The sequence below is a fragment of the Pongo pygmaeus genome, chromosome 5, assembly GCF_028885625.2.
Source record: "Pongo pygmaeus isolate AG05252 chromosome 5, NHGRI_mPonPyg2-v2.0_pri, whole genome shotgun sequence".
NCBI lineage: Eukaryota > Metazoa > Chordata > Mammalia > Primates > Hominidae > Pongo > Pongo pygmaeus.
In genome coordinates, this window is record NC_072378.2 from 83,231,754 (window position 1) to 83,250,085 (window position 18,332).

The 18,332-nt window shown below is 39.0% G+C and overlaps 1 protein-coding gene and 1 long non-coding RNA gene across 13 annotated transcripts in view; one reads left to right on the top strand and one right to left on the bottom strand.

Annotated features, from left to right (window-relative positions):
• Nucleotides 1-730, bottom strand: part of SNAP91 (synaptosome associated protein 91) — a 158,816-nt gene extending 158,086 nt beyond the window's left edge. For 3 of the 12 annotated variants that reach the window (XM_054491969.2, XM_054491963.2, XM_054491958.2), the window contains exon 1: nt 34-291. The gene's annotated coding sequence lies outside the window, so the exon portion shown is untranslated. Of the gene's footprint in view, nt 1-33 lie in introns of all 12 variants that reach the window. The other 9 variants (XM_054491966.2, XM_054491959.2, XM_054491957.2 and 6 more) reach the window with 8 other exon arrangements.
• LOC129038671 (uncharacterized) lies at nt 631-16,969 on the top strand. The gene is made up of 3 exons (XR_008503200.1): nt 631-911; nt 13,495-13,572; nt 16,802-16,969. It is a non-coding gene; the product is annotated as an uncharacterized LOC129038671 (long non-coding RNA).
• Nucleotides 16,970-18,332: the final 1,363 nt, after the last annotated feature.

Genomic DNA, 18,332 nt, shown 5'->3' on the forward strand with positions numbered 1-18,332 from the left:
AGGAGGGAGCAGAGTACGGCCGCGGGTACCCACCCCGCCCCTGAGCGGCGCCGCCCGCCGCAGGATGAGCGGAGCCCGAGCCGCTGAGGGAAGCCGCGCCGGTGGGTGTGTGCGACCGCGCGCAGACCCGGTGCCCCCGGGCGCAAAGTCTCCAGCCCTGGCCGGGGCCCGCTCCTCAGCTCCGCGGTCCCGGCGCCCACCACCCTTGGCCCCTGGCCCCAGAAGCCAGTACCCGCCCGCCGCCGCCTCTTCTGCCAGCGCCGCCGCGTCTCTCTAGCGCTCCAAGCTGCGTCCCCATCCCCGCCCCCACCTCAGCTGTGGCTCCTCCGACGAGTCAGGTGACGGCGGCGGACAAACCCGGACGAGCCCTCGGCGGAGCGCCTCGCGGCCCCCTCCCAGCTACTCACACACACCGCCCCCAGGGGCCGGGAGCTTAAAGGCGAGGGGGCGCCTCGCGCAAGCATCCCCGGCAAGCGGGCGGGGAGACGAGGGAGGCGGGGAGGCCGACACCCACCCAGCCAGCGGCTCTCCGCGGGGCACCGGGCCGCCCCTCCGCTGCTGGCTCCGCACCCGGCACGTACTGGGCGCGCGCACCACGCACACCTGCCCGCCGACTGCGGGGGGAGCCCTGGGCGGTGGGGGCGTTGGCCAAGTCGGGCGAGTGGGCTTCTCGGGTTCTACTCTGTGAAGGCCAAGGCAAGGGCGTCGTCGCGCGCTGCCTGGCGGAGCTCAGCCCCTTCTCCCCCACACTGTCGCTGACACGCCCGCCTGTCAAAGGCTCTGAGGCCCAGATGAGCAGGGCGATTTTAAATGTCAGATCCTGCCGGCCATCCGCGACCGTCACCTGTGCGTCTTCAGCTCCTCAGGCTCCTCCGCTTGTCTCAGTTACAACCGGGAGCCCGGGTGGGCAGGTAATTCTAGCCACTTTAGTCTTAAACGGATACTGAGGTCTGCTGAAGGGAGAGTAATTAACACAGCCATTAATCGAGTCCCAGATTATCTTCGACAGTAATCATTTGAGTGCATAAAGAAAACCCTTTGTACCCTTAAGAAGTAATTTCTGCCAATTAAATATAGTGTTGGAACGTCCGTCAATTGTATGTCAAGTGTATATTCGAATAGTAAGCAGGAATTTCTAAACAGGGATGTGGAGTTGGTTAATAGCTTCACTTGTTGACATTTTCAAAGGTTGCTATTTATGTTCACCTTTTTTTTTTAATTCTCACAGTAGCATGAAGATCAAAACTATATTTGTGAACTTTCTTGACATTTTTTCCCCTTGCTTGTGGTGGCTTCTGCTCGGCCTTGAAGCCATATATCGATACCTATCGATCTCAAGGTTTTGTTATATATTCCTCTCTTTCACCTGGTACAGTGTTCAGTATGCAGTCATGATTTCCTAACTATTGAGCCTGATTCTAGGACTAATTGGAAGCTTAATGACTAAAGAGAGACAGCTGAAGAGCACCATTGTCTCAAATGCTAGTCTTACCATATTTACAAGGGAAATAAAAACTCGATTCTATTAAAAAAAACTTGTACTCCAGTTTTATAGCAGCTTAATATAATGGCCCCAAACTGGAGGAAAGCCAAATGTTATTCTACTAGTAAATGAATAAACAAAATATGGTATATCCATATAATGGAATACTACTTAGCAATAACAAGAAACAAACTAATACCATTCATGAATCTCAAATTCATTAGACGAAGGGAAAGAAGCTCTATCAAAAATTCTACTTATTATTTTGATTTCATTTATGTAACATTCTGGAAAAGTCAAAACTATAGAAACAGAAAACATATCAGGTGCCGAGTCAGGTGACAGTGGCATTGGGGGAGGGGGCTGCAAAGGGGCAGAATGAAACTTTTTGGAGAGATGGAAATGTTTTATATCATGACGGTGATGATGATTATACAACTGCATGTATTTCTCAAAACTCATCAATTTGTACACTTAAAATTGGTGAATTTTGTTGTTTGTTAATTATACCTCAATATAATCTGATAGAAACAGTTGGGAGTGGCAATATTAATATCAAAGTAGGTTTTACAATAAGGAATATTAATAGCAATAAACAGGCACATTTCATAATGAAAAATTCATTAAGAGCATGGAACAATTCTACGTGTTTATATATCTAAGAACAGAGCTTCAAAATAGGACGAAGCAAAACCTAATAGCATTAAAAGGAGAAACAGGCAAATCCACAATTATACTTGAGGATTTCAGCACTTTTCTCTATGTAATAAATAGGACAAGTAGGCAGGAAACCTGTAAGGGTATAGATGACTTGAAATAGCCCTGTAGGCCGGGCACAGTGGCTCATGCTTGTAATCCCAGCACTTTGGGAGGCCAAGCCGGGCAGATCATGAGGTTAGGAGATTGAGACCATCCTGGCTAACACGGTGAAACCCCGTCTCTACAAAAAATACAAAAAAAAAAAATTAGCTGGGCGTGGTGGTGGGTGCCTGTGGCCCCAGCTACTCAGGAGGCTGAGGCAGGAGAATGGCATGAACCCGGGAGGCGGAGCTTGCAGTGAGCGGACATCACGCCACTGCACTTCAGCCTGGGCGACAGAGCGAGACTCTGTCTCACAAAAAAAAAAAAAAAAAATAGCCCTGCAGACCAACTTGACCTAATTGACATTTATAAAATAGTCCACCTAACAGTAGTGGAATACTTTCTTCAAGTGTGCATGGAACATTCACCAGGATTGACCATGCTGACTGATACTAAGCCATGAAGCTAGTCTCAATAAATTTAAAAGGATTATAATCATACACATTATGTTCTCTTATCACAGTGGAATTTAACTAAAAATCGGTAACAGATAGGTATATGGAAATCTCTAAATATTTGGTAATTAACACATTCCAAATAACCGATGGGTCTAATTTTCTCATAAGAAAAATTTGGAAATTTATTTGAACTAAATAATAATGAAAATCCAACATATCAAAATTTGTGGGTTGCAGGCAAAGCGGTGATTAGAGGCAATTTTATAGCATTAAAATGCTTAGGAATGAAGAAAGAGTTAAAAATATTTATTTAAGTTTGAACCTTAAGGCACTAGAAAAAGAACAAATTGAATTCAACATGAGCAGAAAGAAAGAAGTAATAAAGAGTACAAATCAATGAAAGAGAAAATGACAAATAATAGATAAAATCAATTAAACCAAAAGCCATTTTTTGGAAAAGATCACAAAATGGATAACCCCACTAGCCAGACTGAGCAAGGAAAAAATAAAATGGCACAAATTTCCAATTTTAGGAGTGAAAGGAGAAATCAATTCTATGGACATTAAAAAATAAGAGAATGTTATAAACAACATTGTGCAATAAGTTGGACAATTTACATAAAATGAGGAAGTAGTATAAAATAATGGTTCTCCAACAGTCCAATAATGATGTCATGTCACATATGTTGCTATTAGTTAAGAGGTTTTGAGCAAATAACATGTTTCCAATAATAATTAAAATAATACAATCTGTGAATGATTTATTTTTTAAAATAGATTGGAATGGGTTCAAAGTCAATCCTATAATAGTGTGCAGTTACATACAATACACTGGGAAGTATTTGAAGCCAGAGCTTATTCTTGGTATGCTACCCATGTCTCTGGTACTATACATGGGAGAATATCCCACACATAAACATCCTGACATAGTGTTAGCAGAATGTTTGAAAATCCCTCAACTATAGAAGTATCATATTCTTATAATAAATAATCAATAAATAATGTCAAGGATGGAACCAATATATGAAATGTGGGTTGTTTTGGAAGATCTTAATGAGCATTGAAAATAGTAGCATATTTTCAGTGGCAAAGATTTGGAGATGCTGGCTTCTTACAGCCGTGAAAATCTAGAGTTGCATCCATGAATGTTATATACTAAAGTGAAAGAAAGAAAATAGACTAAAAGAAAGAAATATACTGAGATAAAAAATTACTTGTTGACATGTTCTCTTTGAAGGCACAGGCACGTAATAAATGATATTCAATAAATCTTAGGCAAGAATAAGAATTGACATTTAATATTTTACAAGTTGAAATATCTTTGCTCTCAGTGGTCAGAAAATAGGGTAATTATAATAAACACCCCAAACTGCTTTTTAAAAATACATATTGAGGCTGGCGCAGTAGCTCATTCCTGTAATCCCAGCACTTTAAGAGGCCGAGGCCAGCAGATCACTTGAGGTCAGGAGTATGAGACCAGCATGGCCAACATGGTGAAACCCCGTTTCTACTAAAAATACAAAAAATTAGCCGGGCATGGTGGTGTGTGCCTGTAGTCCCAGCTACTGGGGAAGCTGAGGCCCAATAATCGCTTCAAGAAGTTGCAGTGAGCTGAGATCATGCCACTGCACACCATCCTGACACTCCATCTCAAAAAAAAAAAAAAAATTGAATTTTTCTTCTGGGCCAATATACATAAATGCATATATGCTACTAAACAGATTTTTTCTAAGTCTCTGATTTATTTATTTATTTACTTTTTGTATAGACAGGGTCTCATTTTATTGCCCAGGCTGGTCTTGAACTCCTGGCCTTAAGTGATACTCCTGCCTTGACCTCCCAAAGCACTGGGATTACAGGTGTGAGCCACCATACCCAGCTAAGTCTCTGATGTATTACACATGTTTTCTTCTGAGTATCAGATTTAATACAGAAAAGTCAAGCCAACAATAATTACACGTAGACCAACAATTTATTTCAGCACGAGGGCAAGTGTCTTCAAGTTCTTGATTTCAATTTATTTGTAAGATACAACACGTGTACAAGAAACAGAGAGAAATAAAGCTGAAGATAATTTGATTGGCTCAGATAACAACCTGAGGTGAAATTAGAAAATTTATACCTTTCTCCTAAATCTATAATATTCTCAAGGTAAAACTATAGGGTGAATTTCATTCCAGGAATGCTTTTCTGTCAAAGTAGAAAAAAATACATTGGTACAAGAATAACCACCCTGATTCTTATTCAATGAATCTTATATGAAAGACTTAACTTTATACCTCTCAGAGGTTTCTGTGGATTTGTCACAAAGGTTTACTTTTGTGTGTCACTGTGGTAGTTAGTCCCCCAATAAATCTCCTCCCCTTGCATCTGAGCTGTCTCTGTAACTTGCTTTTGATCAATAAAATACAACAGACTGATGCTTGGCAGTTAGGTCACAAGAAACCTTATAGCCTCCACCTGTGTTTCTTAGAACATTCCAACTTGGGATGTTCCCTCTTGGAAGCCAGCCACTGTGTAAGAAATGTGTTTCCCCTGAACCACTCTACATGAGTAGCCCAAACACACAGAGATGCCCTGCGTAGGTGCTCTGGTCAAAACCCCAGCCCAGCTCTCATTTAAACAGCCAGTTTCATCTGCCAGATGTCAAAGTGCATAAGCCATCTCGGGTAGCCCAGAGGAGAATTCCAGTGACTACAGACCAGCTGTCACCTGACTGCAACTACATAAAAGACTTCAAAGGAGAACTACCCAGCAGAGTCCTATTCACCACAAAATTGTGAGAAAGAATAAAAATTTGCTGTTGTATGCCACAAAGTTTGTTATACAACAATAGACAATAGATTTGAAACTGGGAAGCAAATGAAAATAACATACTTAAATTGTTTTTGTGCCATTAGGCATGTAAAATGTACATGTTCCTTTTATCATGCCAGTTGTCATGATGAATTCATTTCTAACCTGAATTTTAGGCAAAACAAAACTTAGTAAATATGTTTGTTCTGGCTTAGAATATACTTCATTAACTGTAATTCTTAAGACACTTGAATGGTTTCATGGATGAATGTTATACTTCCCTAAGATAATCAAGTTGTTTGAATCTCAATCTTACCGATATTTTGTGCAAGCTATAATTTTTCTTGCTACACTAGGGTGTTCATCAGTTTTATGGTCTTTTTCATTTGTTGTCTTACAAAAGAGAAGCAAGCTTTTTGTCTCTGCTCAAGTGCATTCAGGATATCAAAATTTGCTTTTTGTTGTGAATTGCTTTTGAGTTTGGGTGAAGATGTCACATTTGTGTGTAGGAGTGGAAAATTATTTTAACATAAATTAAAATAACACATTGAATTATTTCCTCCGTTGAAATATTCTTTATTATGTAGCAAGTCATATTAGTCTGTTCTCACGCTACTAATAAAGACATACCCAAGACTGGGTAATTTATAAAGGAAAGAGGTCTAATTGACTCACAGTTCAGCATGACTGGGAGGTCTCAGAAAACTTACAATCATGGCAGAAGGGGAAGCAAATACGTCATTCTCCACACAGCGTCAGGAAAAGAAGTATGAGAGCAGATCGAAGGGGGAAGCCCCTTATAAAACCATCAGATCTCATGAGAACTTACTCAGTATCACGAGAACAGCATGGGGACAACCATCTCCATGATTCAGTTACCTCCCACCCGGTCCCTCCCACAATACGTGGGGATTATGGGAACTACAATTCAAGATGAGGTTTAAGTGGGGACACAGCCAAACCATATCACAAGTGAATTCCTACAAGATTGTGGTCAAGCTGTACATGATCTGCAAATCTTTCCCAAAGCCTCTATTTTAGTCCCTTCTTTTTATATATGAGAAAATTTAAGACTAGAGAGTTTAAGTGACTTTCTCATCATCACACACAGTGAGATAACAGCATAACCAATCCTAAACTTCGTTGTTGAACATCCAATCCAGTGTTCTTTCCACTGCATTCATTGCTTCTGATAAAGGTATAACAGTATGATGTTAGACTCTTATTTCATACTAATTAATTCTTCAGTAAAAAAAAAATCCTTCTTTTTAAAATTTATGGGCTGGAAGGATGGTGGCTAATATCTTAGGTTATAGAAGTAAACAAGCCCTGGTTTGATTCCCTAGCATTGGTCCTTACTAGCTGTGTGACTTTGGGCAAGGTTTGTAGCCTTTAAGGATGAGTTTCCTCATCTGTAAAATGTGCTTGATCCGTAATATCCACCTCAAAGGGTTGCTGTTACTATCAAATGAGGTAATGCAAATAAAGCCAATAGCACAGTGTTTGGCATGCAATAAAAGCCCAATAAATGTGACTGATAATACTCTGTAATTGTTGGTAGACTGATTTTATTAATATATTACTATATTTTCATTTTTATTTTATTGTTTGGAACTACAACTCAAGTGTATATAGTTCTCTGATTGAAATATTATTTTACTAGTATCATCTTTAAAGTGAGAAAATAAATTAATAATTTACGTAGCTCCTGAGATGTGAAATCAGGTTACTTCAATATTATCATGCGGAGGATCAAGCTTCTATTATTTTCAGGAAACTAGAGTAGAAAACATATATATGGCTGGGCGTGGTGGCTCATGTCTGTAATTCTAGCACTTTGGGAGGCCAAGGCGGGCAGATCACCTGAGGTCAGGAGTTCGACACCAAGCTGGCCAACATGGCAAAACCCCATCTGTACTAAAAATACAAAAAAAAATTAGCTGGGTGTGGTGGTGGGCGCCTGTAATCCCAGCTACTCGGGAGGCTGAGGCAGGACAATCTCTTGAACCCGGGAGATGGAAGTTGCAGTGAGCCAAGATCATGCCATTGCACTCCAGCCTGGGCAACAGAGCAAGACTCCATCTCAAAAATAATAAAATAAAATAAAATAAAACATATATACATATGCAAATAGACATTGTACAGCAATACTGTTATGAACAGCATTTTGTTATTTCCTTTTTTTTAATTGAGAAGGATGATTGCAAGAGAATTCTTTGGAGTGAGAAGATTTTGCTGTGAGAAAGGAGAATGTTAATCAGGAAAGTCTATCTGAAGAAGGAAGTTTCCCGAGGAAACTTCTAACTCAAGGGCATAGGAGGGCCGAAGCAGTGTGCCTCACCTTCAACTGTGTATCTCCAGGTTTTCCTCTCATTCTTTAACTTGCTCCTGTATTTTAGGTTGCTGTTTGTGTTTGTCTACAGCTCAATTTATATTTGAAGTTGCTTAGGAAAAATGACACTGACTTTACTTGATACTTCATTGCACGAGTATCACAGAAGCCACATGTATTTGTCTTTGTGCAGCTCCAGGAACACAGCAGAGGACTGTAAGAAGAGCTGGTATTTCTCATACTCCTTCAAATTGTGTATCTAAAACATACACGTTACTGATCACTTCAAAAATTCTCATGCAAAAAATAAATGAGATCTATATAGATATATAGTGGTTTGTTTTTGTTTTTGTTTTTGATTTAGACAGAGTCTTGCCCTGTTGCCAGGCTGGAGTAAAGTGGCATGATCTCAGCTCACTGCAACCTCCGCCTCCCAGGTTCAAGCGATTCTCCTGCCTCAGCCTCCCAAGTATTTGGGATTTCAGGCACGTGCCACCACACCCAGCTAATTTTTGTATTTTTAGTAGAGATGGGGTTTTGCCATGTTTGCCAGGATGGTCTCAATCTCTTGACCTCATGATATGCCCGCCTCAGCCTCCCAAAGTGCTGGGGTTACAAACGTGAGCCACCATGCCCAGCTATATGCTTACATGTATGTAAATATGTGTGTACATATACACATGTATGTAAATATGTGTGTACATATATACATGTATGTACATATATACACATATATACGTATGTACATATATACATGTATGTACATATATACAGATATAGACACACATATATGTACATATATGCACACATATATACATATATGTACATATATACACATATATACGTGTGTGTACATATATACACATATATACACACACATATATATAGGTATTTATAGTCAACAATTTCTGTTTCTCTAGTTACAAGAATATGAAAGAGAAATGGAAAGTTTAGGCTATTTGATATTCAGTATAACCAGATGAGAATGAACTGCTGTGTTACTGTTTAAACTAATTTTGGCTAGAACAAGTAAAGCCTTACTCTTTCTAGGGCATAATGCATTTAACGATATTGAATTTCTTTTTTAATTTACCTCAAGTACTTTCTTTTGTCCAAGGACTTATGCTTCAGACAGTCAGGAGTCATACATAGCACAGAACATTGTTGTGGGAGGTTCAGATAATTAGTAGAGTCTACATTTACAGTTTGTTCAAATACTGCACTTGAATTATGCTAGCCACACATCAGAAAGTTCCCAAATAAACCCCCAAATAAAGCATAATAAAACAAAATATATAATATTCTTTCTTGTAAAACGTTAGTTTGGAGAAAGTTTTCAGCTGAGAATCACTTTTCACTTTTAAGTTGGAAAATAAATTAGGATAATGCTAGAATAATGCCAACGATTTCCCATGGAGAAACTTAAGAGTGAGTTAATTGTTGTATTTCTCCGAATTTATGGCTGTTATTGATTTGATTAACAGATGTCTTCACCTTAAAATTTTGTCTCATTCAGCCTAAAACTGGGTTAATTCTGTTTTCATTGTGAATGATTTTAAACATATTCATAAAAACAAAACTCAGGAAATTCTCTGGCATCGTCTCTCATGGGCTTGGATCCTTGTTTTATCCCTGTATCAGATGCTTTTAGGTGAGCATTATCACAGATGCACATTTGGTTTATGACACCCATGTCAGTGTTAATGGTGCATTTCTTATATCTGGTAGATATAGAGAGACAATTTGTTTCCATTGTTACTCACTTTATTCTACAGCCCCTGTCAAGTTCGCTCAGTATTTTGCTGATAAAAAAGAACAGACGTTGTGCCTGTAATCCCAGCAATTTGGGAGGCTGAAGAGAGTGGATCACTTGAGGCCAGGAGTTCGAGACCAGCCTGGACAACATGGTGAAATCCCATCTCTACCAAAGTACAGAAATTAGCCAGGCATGGTGGTGTGTGCCTGTAATCCCAGCTACTCTTGAGGCTGAGGCAGGAGAATCACTTGAACCCAGGAGGCAGAGGTTGCAGTGAGCTGAGATCGTGCCATTGCACTCCTGTGTGGGCAACAGAGCAAGACTCCATCTCAAAACAAAACAAAACCAAAAAAAAAAAAAAACAGACATTGGCATTACAATAAAATTCTGAAATTTCCATTTCATGGGCAAAAGTAGTAAAATACAGACCAAACAAGTAGATAAATGTATTATTTATGCAACAATGTTTATTAGGGATATCAAAGTATTTCTTATTAATACTCCACAAAATTTTCAAGACATACCTATAGCTGAAGTAACAAATACTGATTTTTGTTTCTTTGAAGTTTTGTTGGGGGTTTTAGCCCTTAGCCTGATGCTATCCAGTGAGGGACATTATTTAGCAGCTGCGTGATTTATTGCTGGTTGCATTTGGAAATGTTATTGATTGCCATTATCACATGATCTCTGTTAGGAAGCCATAGTCCATTCTGAACTGTGTATATAAATATTGTTGATTGATTTCCAACTATAGTAATGGATTATATGGCTGCCTCTGCAGCCCACCTTAGATACACAATTTCTTGCTTATAAGCCCTTAAAGTAATTATGTCTGCTTAAGTACTTCATCTTTCAGGGTTTATAATCCCCTAGCAGCCTTGCCACTTACTAGGCATCAGTTAAGTTCTCCTATATCTCATGTTTTTTCTAGCAGCAGTTGTCTGAGCTTCAGCTGGCCATCCTGGAGGTATTTCCATATCCTTATTCTCATTTGCTTCATCCCATACAGCTGTATGTACAGGGAATCGTTTTCATGACAGGGAACTGGCAACAGTCACAGAACTCATTGCCAGATAGTCTTTTGCCATTGGCTCCCCATAGTGACCATTTCAAAAGCTGGATATGACATTTATGATAGCTTTAAGTGTCACTATCATCTGGAAAGCTGAACACATACCTCTGGAGCTTGATACTTCACTGACTCAAGATTAAACTTTATCAGTTTGTCAGTTTAATCTTGGCCTCCTTGATTCAGGAAACCAAAGTACCTATCATCAAATAATGCACTATGTATTTTAGCTCCACAGAGTAGATGAAATGTCATGATTGTGGGTAGGGCTAACTGACAGAGGCTTGTCTGAAATCTGGTCTGTAGATAAGTACTCATTCCACAGTTAGCAAGTTTCTTCCTACATGGAAACTTCCGGAAGAACAGCAATTCACAGAATCATTTGAGAAATTAAATAACTTTAGCTACCATCATAATGTGGATGATATCTTGGGGTAATGAATCTTGTTACATGTGTGGAAAAATATTCGAACACAATCTATGTCTAATTTTTATAACTATGAACAAGCATATGTAGAATAGATTGCTTTAACTTGCTGAAAGCATGTACTCTGATGCTTCATTTAGGGGGGCCCAGCTATGGAAAAATGAAAAAAATGAGATGCAGACCTCAGCCTACCTCCGGGGTTCAAGGTGCAGGTGCCCAAGCCCAAATTGCATGTACGAAGATAACATTCAACATTCCAGAAAATAATTGGTGTTTGTTAGCCATAGCAAGCAGAGAGCCAAAAGGCAGTAGTTGGTTATCCAGGCAAATCTGCCACGAGGAAGCACAGCCCAGTCAGCAAACTAGGGGCAGGGGCAGGACTCCAACTTGAGTGGGAGGAGTGCTGGTAAAAAAAAATCTAGAACAACACTTAAAGGTCATTCTTAAATACTACCTGGCTTGTATCAGGCTTAGTTTTGACTTGGAATAGCATAGATCCTGCAAGTATGAATAAGGTAGTCCCATTTCTAAGAAAGGGTGCAGAGGCGGGAAATGAAGATAGCAAGAATTCTGCCATTTTAGTCTTATTATCTTGCACTATAGTTTCATGTTTAAGCTGTCTTCAAGTGGTCTAGAAAGTAGAGTGTTAATAATATGCAAACATATTTCCTTATAGTAAACATAAAATTCAAATAATATAATTACTTTTTGGTGTTTATATTTGGTTTAATATATATATATATGTTTAACACAAATAATTTAAATCATAATCTCATCTTTCAGCATTAACTACCGCAAAAATAACTTTTGAAATTGGTGCTAATTGGATGTGTTCTTTTTATAAAAAGCAAATGTCTTCCTTTATTTACCTAAGCCTTCTCAATTTTTAGAGATGAATGAATTTACCGACTATGCAACTGTCTCATTTTACCTCTTAAAATTTGTGCCTCTCCTCAGTACAGATATGTTTGATGAGTGAGCTAATGAATAAATGGACCAACATCTAGCACAATTGTAAAACTTAGTATATGCCTAATAAATGAATTTAATAAATGAATGAATGTGAAATTATGGGTAGTAACAACATTGGCAATGGAAATTAATTTTTTGGAAAATTTAATTTCTGAAATAAACCAGAAACCTCTGATTATATGAGGTCAGATACACAGAGAAATGAAAAGGACACTACCTGACTTATTTTTTTTTTTTTTTTTTTTGCAAATCAAATGGCTTTACTCCAAGGAATTCTAGGCATTGTCACAAGCTGTAATTTGCCAACTACATATAAGTTCTTAAAATACCTTCAAGTGAGGCTACAATAATTGTTCAAAAGTAGGTTTATAGAGTTAATCACTGCTGTGCTGTGAAAATACTATAATTTTGTTAGCACAGCAGTACATTTTGATAGGTATATGTAGCCACATTGTAAAATAGCTAATCTGTCACACTGTGACTCATGATTCTTGACCACATTTCATAATCTTTCTTCCTAAAATTTGCTCAAAGCTTGGATAGTCTACCAACTAAAAACACTCTTCCATAAGCCTTAATAAGCCTGTGATGAATTTCTGCTGCAAGAGCAATTTTCGTATTTAAGAATTAAATCGGCCAGGTGCGGTGGCTCATGCCTGTAATCCCAGCACTTTAGGAGGACAAGGCAGGCGGATCACCTGAGGTAAGGAGTTCGAGACCAGCCTGGCCAACGTGGTGAAACCCTGTCTCTACTAAAAATACAAAAATTAGCCAGGCATGGTGGCAGGCACCTATAATCCCAGCTACTCCGGAGGCTGAGGCAGGAGAATCACTTGAACCCGGGAGGCGGAGGTTGCAGTGAACCGAGATGATGCCATTGCACTCCAGCCTGGGCCACAAGAGTGAAACTCCATCTCAAAAAAATAATAATAATAAATAAGAATAAGAATTAAATCACAGTATATGTTTTGCCTAAGAGCCATATATTTAGGACGTAGTTATTTTAAACTAAATATATTAAGCCATAAACACTGATAGATAAATCATCTTACAACCCAGTTTTAAATCATAATGTGATAAGACAGAAATTTAACAAATATTTGTTGAAGACCCATATGCCAGGCACTTTCTGGGAAAAAAGAATTCTAGCAAGAGAATATAGACAATAAACAAATAAGAAAATTGTCTAAAATATTAGAAAGTGGCAAATGCTCTTATAAAAGAGTAAGCAGGATCTGAGGGCTAGTGTGAGAGGAGTGGAGATGTGATCTTAGGTAGGGGGTGGTTGAAAGTGAGTGCTCATGAAGGAGGTACATTTGAGTAAAGAAGGTGGTGAAGGAACAAGTCACTTTTGTGTACAATACATTAATAATTATTCTTGTAAATTTCCTTCTCAACAGCCCTCATTTTTTATATGGATGATGTCATTCTCCTGCCAAAAACTCTTCAATGACCTCCTACAGCATTTGGCATAATATGTAAGCTCCTTAATTTGTTCTATGACTACCTCCGTGATGTCACCTCAGCCTCAGTCTCTAGTCCCTTGCCTTTTTCTCTTGATTACTCTGCTTCAGCCATACTGGATTTATTTCAGTTACCTCGTGAGTACCAATGGCTTTCCTACCTTTTGGCCTTCTCACAAGCATTTCTTTCTCTCTGCTTGTAATCATTCCCCAGACTTTTACCTGACCAACTTCCCAACTAGCTGACTACTCTACTTTGCCTTGTTCTTACATTCTCATTGCACAATATGTTTGCCTTCCCATCCCTTATTACAATCATAAGTAAATAACATGTAATCATTTGCTTAGTTTCAGTTTTTCTGATCTTAAGCTCCTTGATGATAGGGATATTGTGAGATGTCTGCCTTGTTCATCACTATGTCTCCAATACCTGCTACATGGTAGATGCTCAGTATCTATTGAATGACTAAACCATGCTTCAAAAGGGGTGAGATTCATGTAGCTGGGCTAAGAAAAGAGAATGTACCCAAGGTTAGGGTGGGAAAATAAAAGTGAAAACTATTTTTTCCCTGACTGAACTTAATATTTCAACAAATTAAATGGCCAAGACTGAAAGACCTTTGAGGTCTTTAGGCAGTTCTTTTAGGATGTATTCTTTTCATGAATCCATATATAGCTGGCAATGAGTCTCCTTAGGTAATGATTATAGACTAGGAAGTGTAGCTATTAGATGCTTCTCCAAACATTTTGGTTCTCTCTGCTACAAGGTATGTGGTAGAAATCCACTTCCCTACCCTCTTGAAGTTGGGGATGGTCATGTGACCTTGGATTATGAACTGTGAGTGGATATAGGTTATGTCACTTTTGGGAAGAAGCTTTAAGAGTCACTACACAACTAGTGCCTTTCTCTTTGCCACAGTACCTGGCAATGCCTCAGGTGGTAGCTAGTCTGTTAGTGGGTCCCTGTTCCCTTCTTCACTGTTTTGCTTTCCGCCTGTCTCTGCCTTATCTCAGGCTTCTACCATTTCTGTCCTGGATAGCCTCTTAACTTATGTCCCTGTTTTCACTTTCACTCCCCTCTGGTACATCTACTGCATTGTAGCCAAAGTGGATTCTCTAAAAGAGGCTCTGATCACACTCTTCTTCTGTTTAAAACTCTCCAGGAAATTCTCATTAACTTCTGGAATAAGTCTACACCCTCAGCAGAATGTATTCAAGCAGGACTTTTGAGACCCTCAGCCACTGCCCCTGTCCCATCACAAGCTAGTCGGATGTCCATCCCCCATAAACCCGTATCTTACACTTCTATATTAGTGCTTTTCACAATATCTCACAGCAACCCCTGTCAGCTCTGTGGCAGCAGAACACTGGGCTGCAAGGATCTTAGTGCCACTCTATGGTGGCACCCCCTCAGCCCTGCAAATCTTTTTTACTCACAACTAACCAGGCAAGTAAAAAGAGACCATAAAACATGCTTGTTATTGAAATCACCAGGTATACATTTCTGATCTCTGATTCATTTTCTTTTTCCCCTTTTTGTCTTAAGATAAAAGATTTGTATCTTTTATTTGTATTGAACATATTCAGTCTTGAAACGTGTTCATCTCTGATATGCATGTGTCCTCTATATTAATTACAAGTCCCTTTTCCTAATTTTTTTATATCACTGGATGTTGTCTCCCGCTTAGGATTTATTACTGTGGGAGCCTAAACAAAATAAAAATTTAAATATAGACTATCCTATTCAAAGTATCTTAACTACATTTAAGTCCTATTGGGTTTATTTAAAAAAAAAAAAAAAAAAAAAACAGGAGGAGAAAATTAACCAGTGTCAACTAACACTGTCATAGGGTCAGAAACTGAAGGCCCTCAAACCATGCTCAGAGGGACCAAATTTCCATGTGGTCCTATTCAAGTAAAATAAATTATTGACTTAAATGTACTTGAATATCACCAAAGCTTAGAAACTACATTAAAACTACATATTTTTACACTACAGAAAAATAGAGAAATAAGTTAATGATCAAGTTTGAAATACCAGGACCTCATGAATAGAAATATTGGGTAAGAATAAAGGACTGTAAAGCCAAAGGCTGTTGAGTGTTTATCTAGTACAGTACATCCTCTTGCCTTCTGGCAACAATCCATTTAAGCCATCCTATAATAGGGAGAATCTCTTCTTTTTGTGAAGACGTGAGAAATGAATTCCATAAGCTCTCTTGATTGTTCATTCCACTGGGATACCTTGGTGATCCCAAACTGTTTCAACATTTTAACTGCCTTTTAATTTCCTTATTATCTTTGATTTGGCCTGCCTTTAAAATATTTAATTTTGGTAATTTGGCTCAATTATTTTTATATCACAGTTATCATTTGTCAAGGGTAAATTTTAGCTTACATATATTTAGGTGGGCTTATATTTTGTTCTGCAGGAAAAAGTGATGTAAGAATTAGGCATATATATAAGAATGTTATATGTTTACCTAATTTTAAAATTGCAAATCACATTTAAAAATTTGGTGGCTCAAACTAAAGATTAAAAAAAAAAAACGATTTTGGGCATGGTGGCTCACGCCTGTAATCTTAGCACTTTGGGAGGCTGAGGCAAGCAGATCACAAGGTCAGGAGTTTAAGACCAGCCTGGCCATCGTGGTGAAACCCTGTCTCTGCTAAAAATACAAAATTTATCTGGGCACAGTGACATGCGCCTGTAATCCCAGCTATTTGGGAGGCTGAGGCAGGAGAAATGCTTGAACCCAGGAGGTGGAGGTTGCAGTGAGCTGAGATTGCACCATTGCACACCCGTCTGGGCAACAGAGCAAGACTCTGTCTCAAAAAAAAAAAAAATTACTTGGTAAGTAATAAGAGTTTAATAGTAATTTTTTAAAAGGAAAAGATTATTTTAAGCTTTTAAGCTTAAAATTTATTTTAGAAAACATAATATTAATTTAGCTCAATTTAGCCATTCCATAATGTATACGTATTTCAAAACATCATGATAAACGTATGCAAATTTTTGTCAATTAAAAAACCTGTTAATTAAAAAAACTAAAACATATTAATATTAAATGAATGTTTAGTTTTAAATATGTGAAAAATGTTGAGAATAACATACTTGTAGTTTCTTTTAAAAACTACCACCACAACAACAAAAGATGAAAAGGCCATTTTCCTATTTATATCAGGGGCAACAAATAAAATATTTTATTTTATTCAATAAATTTTTCAAAGCTCTTTTGCTTAGGTTACTTGCCAGGGAGCCTGAAGTTTTCATTATCTGAATTTCACCTTGGAATTAGGGGAAAGAAATTGGATAGTGTTGTCTTCTGAAGGCACTATTCAGATGAATCCACAAGAACTCAGAAGAAGAGAGGGAATGCACTGAAGAAACTCATTTACCCTTGTCCTATTACCAAATATTTATTTTTTTAAGGAGCTATCAACACAAAAGACACAGAGACCCTGGCTGTGAATGAATGAGGTAATGTGTAATTAACTTTTAGTAAATTTTTTTTTAAAAAAAGAAGCAATGAACAGAAACACAATGTTTGGTTTGTGGGATGAGAACTCAGAGAACCTCCTATTAGGATTACTGACATCAAGAGTATAAGGGAAGGATTGGAACTACTAGGAGGCCAGGCAAAATTTGGTAGCCATGATAGGCTAAAAAGCTGACTACATCTGCTCTTCTACAATTTTACCTAAGGCTGGGGCTTCAATATTTATTCAATTTTGTCATTTTTTCATTAGTTTAGTCTTTCATTCACTACTGATTTGATGAACACCTACTTTTTAACCAAACACTATCCCGAACCCTGGATGACAAAGGTGAAAAGGACAGAGACCCTGCCCTGGAAGGAGTCAGAGTTGATGCAGGTCCAAACAGTAGTGTTTACAAGACTCACCTAGTGGTTTTGCTTCAATAGGAGATTCCTGGATCCCATCCACAGAGCCTGGGATTCAGGAAGCATGGAGGTACTGAGGTGAGTGTAGCAATGATATTCTAAGCGTGCACTGATTTGTTTCTTGGCCTGGTGTTTTATGTGCTCTAAATTCAGACTGATCTCCTTCAGTTCATTAGAAGGAATAAAGTGTGTCTTGACAGAAGAAATGAATAAATCAGTAAGGAAAGTATAAAGATAGAGAAAAAATTATTAGGAAGTGAGAATGAGGCGGGAGGAAAACGAAAATGAATGTGAAGTGACTTAGTGGGACCCCCAAAAAGACAAGACTGGACAGTATTGGAGTGACACACAGATACGAGGCTCTTTCCATACCTGAAGGATCCTGACATTTGAAGAAGTGGAATTCCACACTTCACAGGATGGGCAGCAGTTACAGTCCCTAACTGTGAGGCAAGCCAGCTTGTTACTGACCCCAGGAGGAGGTACCTGCTTGGTCCACATGTTTGTGCGGCAGCCACCTTTGTGTTCTGTGAGAAATGTGCCAGCTTCCTGCAGGGTGAGCCTGAGGAGCCTTAGAAAGCTGCCACTGGTGCATGCCTGTAGTCCCAGCTACTTGGGAGGCTGAGGCAGGAGAATCGCTTGAACCCAGGAGGTGGAGGTTGCAGTGTGCCGAGATCGCGCCACTGCACTCCAGCCTGGGCGACAGAGTGAGATTCCCAAAAAAAGAAAGAGAAAGAGAGAGAGAGAGAGAGAGAGAGAGAGAAAGGAAGGAGAGGAGAGGACAGGAGAGGAGGGGAGGGGAGAGCGGGGGAGGGGTGGGGAGGGGAGAGGAGGCAGGAGAATCACTTGAGCCCAGAGGCAGAAGTTGCA